Genomic DNA, 9695 nt, shown 5'->3' with positions numbered 1-9695 from the left:
CCTCAATCTTCCTTTTCTTTCCTATCTCTGCTTTCTCTATACTCTTCTCTTGTATCTAGGTCTCCACACTTTTAGCTGACCAGATAGTTTCCTTCAGAGTTTTTTTCTATTTTCACCATTAGGCCAAAGTCCGCTGACAGTCCATTAGAAAAAATTTCAACCTTGGAGAGTTCGGTGGGTACCAAATGAGGCACTACCTTCATCTTCTCAGTGAATTTGACAACATACTCAGTGATACTCATCTTTCCTTTATTCAAGTTTTGGAATTCATTGTTGATTACTAGAAATTCTTGTTCAGAGCAATAATCTCTTTTTAGCTGCACAAGAAAATCCTACAAAAACATCTTCCTTGCTTTTCCCTTTGGCATGGAGTTAGCCAACAATTTTTACAATCTCAATACACTATGCATGACTTAAGTGATCTAACAACGAAGATAGTCTTCTAACTATCGATGTAGTCATAGCTTTCGAACACCATTTCCATATCGGAGATCAAATCCATAATTTCCACTGGTGTTGGGCTTCCATTAAGACTTGGTGGCTTGGATGCCATGAAGTCCTTGTACTTGCATCCATCTTTTTCAAGTCCTCCGCCCGGATTGTTTCTTCTAACCAATCGGGTTTCAGGTTGACTAATAGTTCGACTATAATTTCCTTCCTCCGATTGTTTCTTTTCCAGATCATGTTGCATGATGGGTATAGTAGGTTCTTCCCTATTCCCTTGAAGTAAACACCTTGTTTCTTCTATCTGATGATCTAACATTGTTTTTATCATTGCCATCGTGATTGGCTCGGGTGCGAGTACTACCTCTGGCGCACACTTGATTATACGAGCCTCAGGCTGTCGATTTTCATTATCGTTTCCTAATCCGCTTCGTTTCCTCACCATGATGACCTATACACTAAAGTAGATGTTCAGTGTACCGAGACAAGAATATAGATAGGGAAGGTATAGACACATGATCCTCCTTATCACTTTGAAAAGTTATATGCCAGTTCTAATACTGTAATTAAACGTTTGGAAACATGAACACATAAAATTTTCTAATTCTAGGTCAGAAATATATCTTAAACCTAAAAATAGCGATTTAGATAGGCAACCTAAGGCATGCTATAATACAAACTATTTAGTACATAAAAGCAAATTAGGCATCTTATCCTAAAGTAAGCCATTACTTGTGTCAATTCAGGTGTACTACTTAACATAAAATAGACACACATCTCATGATCAACACTTAGCATTCTAAGTTTAAGTCTAAAAACCCTCTAAATACCTAGTTCGCTTAAAATAATGCTCTAACACCAACTATGAAATCCCCATTTTCACGGTCATTATAAAACTTTTTATTTATGCTTATTTAAAACAAAGTTTATTTATAAATGTGAAATTTGGTCCCGTAAAAGTATTTTCCAAGAAATGGTTTTCATTTATTTATAAAAGTTTGGGATGTCATTACTAATACAAAACATAAGCATAAACATGTCTTACAATATCTTAGACTAGCAATCTACATCTCCTTAAATCTCTCATCATACATGTACCTTTGTACCGGTATGTGTGAGTACATAGGGTTTTTAACCCACAATAATATAGTTAATGTGTTTAATTATCAAACAATTAACTCGATTACCCATCCCCGTTTTTCATCTTTATTCATTTCTACAAGCTTCTCCAAAGGATCATCACCTACATTGCAGTTTCTTATATAGTCCTAGGGTTCTTCGCCTAACATCGCATTTTAGATTTTCGTCGCTATGGGTTTCTCCTAATGTTCATTCTCTATCATTGTAATTTATATTTTTCATCGCTAAGGACTTCTCCTATGGTTCATCGCATATCATTGCATTGACAGTACTAGTTCGAGGATTCCTCAACTATACATGTCAGTAGAGTACATCGCATGAATACACGGTCCGTACATTGCTTGAACTCGTAATTCATCACATTCAGGTTGCAATCTTGTCGATGTTGCACTCAACTATTTAGATCAGTCTTTGGTTGTCACCTATAATCTGTTAGATGACTACATTGCAAACATTGCAAGTAAAATTCATGGCATCTCCTATATTTTAAAGGACCTCTCCTAATCAATTTTTCATCTCTTATCTTCCATCTCTCAGCATCCATCACTACCCGATATATATATATATATATATATATATATATATAATAAGTATGAAAATACTTATATAGTTAAATCGAGTAAAATCGTATTATATAGGTTCATCCAACACATATTACAGATAATAGGCATATATATATATATATATATATATATATATATATATATATATATATATATATATATATATATATATATATATGAATTCTTGATATTTATATGTAAGATCAAACTAACTATGCACTCACTTGATAAAAGTGGATGCCTTCAAATTTTGGTAGAACTTCGCTTGAGTATATATGAATTCTTGATATTTATATGTAAGATCAAACTAACTATGCACTCACTTGATAAAAGTGGATGCCTTCGAATTTTGGTAGAACTTCGCTTGAGTGCTTTAGCTTTTCCTTAGGCATGACCTAGGTTCATATTACTAAGTCTTAGTCTTATATTTGTGGTGACTAACAATGCTCTAGATTCCTTACTAATACCAATGTATACAATATCTATTAAGTAAGGAGCAACTAGATAGGATCATATCGAAGGTATGGTCCGTTTCGTATACAGAGAATAATGTATTAAAATACCACTATAAACACCTCACTAAATCTAGCCTAGAAATCATCCCCGTAAGTAGATCCATCAATATGATACCTTGGAATTACTAATAAATCTTATTTATAGACTCATAATAACAACTATGACTATTAATATAAGTTACACTGAAAGCAATATAAGCATAACTTAACTTATAGAGATTTTCCTAACAAAAACAGGAAATTACATTAGCAGAACTCCAAGCCTGATAGCTACTAGATTTCAAGCTCTCAGGGACTTCAAAGCTTCGCTAAAATCCTAATTCTAGAGTAAAATGTTGGTAAAAAACAAAGAGAACCTCGAGAGAGAGTTGAAAAATGGAATGGGGAGTGAATGGGGTTGCATTTGAATTTATAGGTTGAATTCTTGATGTGCACACCACACTCAAACCTGGTGCACATCGTGCCCTGGCCTGGTTAGCCCTCTCAGATGCCGACACGTGTCCTTCAGCGAGTGGTGAGACGTGGCAGAGGGTAGGTACGAGCTGAAACTTCAAAAAATCATATCTCGGCCATACAAACTATGTTTTCATCGTTCTCTATATCCACGCATAGGTATCTATGAGTACTATAACTTTCATTTAGATCCCGTCGAATAACTCTCGTTCGATCTTAAATTTAATAGTCTACGAAGATTACTCTCTTAACAATCGTGTAAAATTCATAAATTTCACATACGGACTCCGTTTTCAAATTTATTTATATTGTTCTGATCCTATTAATGATTTATTCAACTCTCGTTTAGATTGCTTCGGCTAAAAATCTACCGATCTAAAATTTGATTTTTGTGTTCGTACTACTGCTGAAATTTCAAAAAATCATAACTTCCTCTCACGAAATAACATTTGGACGTTCTTTATATGTAGGCTCTCGGTTTTACGGGTACTACAAATTTCCTTTAGATCACTTAGGCTAAAAAGTAATCTATCAAAAATTCACTTTTTACTATATGTAGAGTCGTGTCGGTTTAATTGTGAAACTTCGAAGAAACATAACTTCTTCATACAAAGTCGGATTTTAGCGTTCTTTATATTTACAAAATCCTTGTCACATATACTATAAGTCTGGTTAAGGTTATTTGTCTTAAATAACCTTCTATTAAAAAGTCATTTTTAATGCTTATTATATCTTACTTGACTAGCCCGAAGCTGCAGACGTTACATTTTGGTAGGATATTCGAGCATAGTAACCTCTAGGTACAATGCTATCCAAAACGTTTGGCTAGGGTAACGACTAGGTAAAATGTTTCCTAGAAAATTTAGCCAGCATAACGAATAGGTACGATGTTATCACTAAAGATTGGTCAGCATAACGACTAGGCATAATAATATCCTTAAAAACTGGTCAGGGTATGTACCAGGCATAAAATTACCCTAAAGTTCTCGGCATAGTTATCTCACTAATAATTATACAATTAGTAATATTTGTAAAACATTGTCATATTATAACTTGCATTCTCCCCACAAAACATTTGAAAATCGTAAATCTGGGGACGTTAACTCACCCTTGAAGCATGCTTTGTGTGCTTGGTGTGTTGTGCCAGAACTTTAGAAACTTGGAGATTGCTCGAAGGGAGAAAAGAGGTGGTGGAGACCTCTATTTATAGTGAAATTTTTTGGAGCATGTGCAGCGTCATTGGACGTGTTTCGTGTACGTTGGCACCATATAGATATTGACACATGCCACCTTTTCTGTGGGCTATGTCATCCAAAATCTACACAAATTGGGTGTTAGGATGTAAGCCGTGCATGGTGCGTGTGACATGAATAGGTTTTCTAAATTCTATATTTTTTCCTACGAGCTCCATTTTCAACGATTCTTATATCCCCTTGCAGGCATTGACATGTACTACAACTTTTCTTTTGTTCGTTTTGAAAAATTTGAACTTTTATTTTTAGCTTATATTTTATACTTGTGATGATTTTGCAAAAATCATAACCCTCTCGTATTGGTTTTGTTTTCGACATTTCTTGTCTCAAAATTCCTATTTTGAGAAGTACTACGGTTCTCTTTTTGGTGACTTTAGGTAAAAGTCAACCATTTTCTTCGTAGATTTTGATGTTGTAACTTTTTATGTGCAGTTGATTTTTATATATAATAAAAACTTATCTTCTACAAGTTAGGTTGGATTTTCATTCTGAATGTGTTAACCTGCTTGCGAGATGACACAACTTTTTGTGCTTTATTTCTGGGCCTATTAGTCATAATAATCGTATTTGGTAAGGCAAAGTTGAAAATATTAGTTAATATATTATAGTATTACATCGTTGTATATATTATATTCACTATTCTATGACAATTCCTAACAGCAATTTATGACGCTTTTACCTTGATTGTTACAACTATAAAGAAAATATCATACACAACTACCCAAAGAACTCCATCCTCACTGGAAATCTCTTAAGGCACGTGAACCAATGCAAGGTAAACGCAACAAGCAAAGAACAAGTGTCACCAACTACTAGTGAGCCAATCATAAGTATAATGTTAAATGAAAACATAAATATTTCAGATTGGGTCAACCATTCACATAAACATCACATACCATGTTTCTACATTACATATTTTATATTATCAAATCCACAATAAGTTTATCACTATAATAAATAGTAAATGCTAATCTTTTGTTATTGCCATTTGTCATCGTTTGGCATATTTAATATTATTCTTTTCTTTCATTTTTATCATTGCTATCTTGGTTATTGTGGGCATCTAAATTCGTCTCTAACCCATAAGTAATAATGTATTTCACTACTAACGTTACCAGCTCAACCCAATGCTTTAAGCGAAATGCGACTTTCACCCATAACATTGCCCCCAGTATTATGTGTTCACTACTATGATGATGCATGCACAAGTACGATGTGTTTTCATTAAAGAGTGGTAAATGTGGTATTTTCATCGTTATACCTCCTATTCAAATGTGATGTTTGATCTTGGCATCATCGTTGCCAATATTACTCTATTCCAAACAAAATGGACCCTGTACCAAATGGTTGTGTAGAAAAACCACTCGAATTCATTATTGGCTTAAACTCTTATCCTTTAGGTACTTTTCCAACATATTATGCCATCATACAATCTAAATAGGATACACTTCTAAATCTTGATTTCTACCATTTCACCTCTAAGTATGTTCCACCCCATTACTAATTTGTTATTAATTTACATACAAAGGGACATTCACATTTCATCATTTTCTCATCATCATATAAACTTGCACAATATGTCATCATATATTAGAGCACATCATATCACTAACATGCATTTTTCTAACATCATGAACAACTTATTTTCCAAAAAAAAAAAACATCGCACACATAACATATCACAACACAATTAATTTGTAACCCTAAAACTAGCATGAAACTAACAACAAAATTCATACAAAAACATATCTAGCATGCAATACAACAAAAATACTTCTTCTACGGTAGGGTATTAACATTTCCAACACATATATCATACACAAACAGGGGCAAACACTATGAATATCATCCTAGATTCAATTAACTCATTCTAGGATATGAGAATTACCTAGAAAAGTACTAGAATTGCAACAAGGATTGACTCACCTCTAGTCTACTTTTCAGGAAGCAAAGAACAAAGGGAAGCACTCTCCAAGAAACAACTCAGCACCTCAAAATAACACACGGCAGCCCATTCATAAAATAGCCTCAAAACATAAAATAGAAACACAACGTGTATTGAGCGACTCTAAGGTTTATTAGATGTGTTGCTACAAGTTAACAAGTCACAACAATGGTCAACAAGAAACCTTAATGTAACACTCGTTTTCACTTGTAAAAGATATACAAATATAAACCTTTGTTTATAAAAATGAAAGTGAAATTATTTTGTGTTTTAGCTGAAATGATCGACACAAAAGTTGTGGTAGACGAAATTATGAACCTGTGGATATAAAGAACGTCAAAATCGGAGATCGTATGAAGAATTTATGATTTTTCGAAGCTAACTAGAAAAAAGCATGATAGTGAAAATTTGGAGGGAAGACGGCTACATCTAATGTTGCCAACCACCCAACTACACTGATTAAATGCCATCCATCATATTTAAATGTGAAGAAAACAGTTTGCGGCAGGGTCACAACGCTTCCAATGTTTTCCATCCCTAAAAATAGAGGGTCACCTCTCACTCATTCCTTGCACATTTTCACTTTTAATAATATCTCTATCTATATATTCTCTTTCTCTCAAGATTTTTGTCCCTCGTGATTTTATTTCCCGTTCTTAAGTATTAATAGCGACATTTGGAGGTTTCGGAAGGATAACTGTAAGGAAAGGAAGTAAGCATCTAGTTCCACTCGTGGCTATTTGGATTTTGTCAAATCGAGTAAATTACAATTACTGTTATCTATAAATGATTATATTCATAGTCGTTGTTAAGAACCTATAGTACTAGATTAGTCATTGATTCCAGTGAAGGGCGATCAAACAATCCTGTGTTATGCTGCAGACGAAAAGGGCGTACCAGCTTTATGCTAAAGGCGAAACGGGGCGGAATAGCTTTATGTTGAAGGTCATTATTTGTATGCATCGTATGTATATTATTGTGTGTTGTATTTTGGGGAACTCACTAAGCTTTGGATTATAGTTTTGGATTTAATATTTGTCGGTAGTTCCGCTAGTCGTGGGAAGGCTCCAACGTGACTATACTCGCATCGAAAAAATAATTATGTTTCAACACTTCCACTAAACTCTCCTTTATGTTTCATGATGTTTAAAATGAATGTATAACTATGATATTTTAATGAAATTGAGATTTTTGATTTGTTCTAATTATATTTCAAAAATGAAAAAAATTGGGTTGAAAATCGAGACGTTATACCCAGCTTCGCGATGCGAGTTTGTGACCATCGCGTCGCGAGGATGCTGATAGTTACATAAATTGATTATGATCATCTTCCCTTCCACATCATATCCAGGTCCAGTCAAAACCTCTTTTAGGACGATTTTAACTATCCAAACCTCAGATTAAGTATCCAAAACAATTGGAACACTACAGGACCAAAACTTAATTCTACACCATGGATTGTGCACCATCCATGGCTATCTATTGAGTGCATATCATATGGAAAGAAAATAAATCAAAGTAGCATCAACATCAACATTCAAACACTACACCAAGGATGCTTGAAAACCTTCAAGAATTCCCCTTATACACTTGAACAATCTCTAAAACCCTAGAATGATACACACACTCTTACATACCCTCTCTAGTAGTTGATGGATGCAAATAGAGTGATAAACCTGGATTTTAGGGTTAGCATTCCTTAAATTCTCCATAAGTTACCCTTGTACATGATTTAGAATCATTTTCTTATAGTTTGTCCCTCATAAATTAGTTTTAGTCAAGCAAAAAGGTTAGTTTTAAGAATAAAACTTAACGGAACACTAACCCTAATGATGAGTGGAAATACAGGTTGTAACAATTATTCTTATTGTGCTTAAATGGAGCATTTTGATACTCACTCAAGCTATTATAGTCCCCACATAATTTACCTAGCAATAGGCAGATACGAATACAAGAATGAATTTTTAGGTCTAATCATGGGCATTGTCTTCCTAACTATGGGCTAGTATTATTCCCCATTGTTTGATTTAGAACTCGTTAGTGGGAGCACCTATAGGTGAGTATCCTCCACCTCCTCCTTCTCCTCCTAAGTTGTATAATTTATAGAGGTGTTCAAATTTTAGTTAAATTAGAGATGTAAGAATTTTTATAATCACATATAACACATTATTAGCCCGAAATCAACGGTTAGAGAGTTGAATTGTATAATAGAGGTCATAAGCTGTTTGGGCATGTTCCTTTGATATTTAGTGTTCTCTGATTATCTCTTACGGTTCTATAATGAGACTATTAGTTGTAGGGTTTACGAATTTTGTTTATCTAACACATTAAAATTATTATATTGAAGTTACCGAAATCATATTGGGGACATTAATTATTTATAAAATTCAACCAAGACGGGCAAAAAAAAACTATTTCCCCAACACCATAGACTGTAAAGGTGACAATTTCAACCAAATTATGTGGATGATTATAGCGTCCTAAACTAGCCAAGTGTGTCTAAATGATTACAAGTTTACAACATCCTGAATTACAATATTAAAACAATGGTGCTACTATTTAGACACATATGTTTTTAATTTGACCCCTCAATGATTACTTTTTGGTATATTGTTGAAATCAAACATTAATAATTAATTAATCAATATTTACATACTTTTAAATAATGATTATTGTTAATATTATTTTTTTTATTAATTAGTTATTTAAAACTAGATTTGGTTATATATATATATATATATATATATATATATATATATATATATATATATATATATATATATATATATATATATATATATATTGAAATAAGTTAAGTAATATAGTTATTATCATTTATATTTTTTATTTACCATAATCTTATTATTTGTATTTGTTTTTATTAATTATTTTTGACATTTTGTTTGAATAGAGTGTTGCTTATTTATGTATTGGAATTTCATATATGTCATTCTTAAACATTAACATATCATATTGCCCAACTTAATTTTCTTAATATCATATTTACCCTTTATATATCTTTAAATACCATATTTCCCCAAATCTTTTTTTACGATGTTTGTAATAGTTTATGATCATTTTTTATATCTTAGAATTATTATAATAATTAAAAGTTTTAACCATATTATACCTACGTCTATAATCATGGAATGTCTACTTCTAAATTGTTGGAATGTCGCTCTCCTGACAAACAAAATGCTTCATCTTTAGCCATTTCTCTAGAATGTATGCATTGATTGCTTAGTTTTTGTTTTTGTTGAATATTGACATGTTGTAGATCAATGACATTTTAGGTATTACCACTGATATTTTGTTGTTTAAAAATGGAATATATGATATTTTATTATATAAAAATGACATATATATATATATATATATATAT

Source organism: Lactuca sativa, chromosome 9 (genome assembly GCF_002870075.4).
Source record: "Lactuca sativa cultivar Salinas chromosome 9, Lsat_Salinas_v11, whole genome shotgun sequence".
Taxonomy (NCBI): Eukaryota; Viridiplantae; Streptophyta; class Magnoliopsida; order Asterales; family Asteraceae; genus Lactuca; species Lactuca sativa.
The sequence above is the reverse complement of the archived record's forward strand: the minus strand, read 5'-3'. Positions refer to the sequence as shown.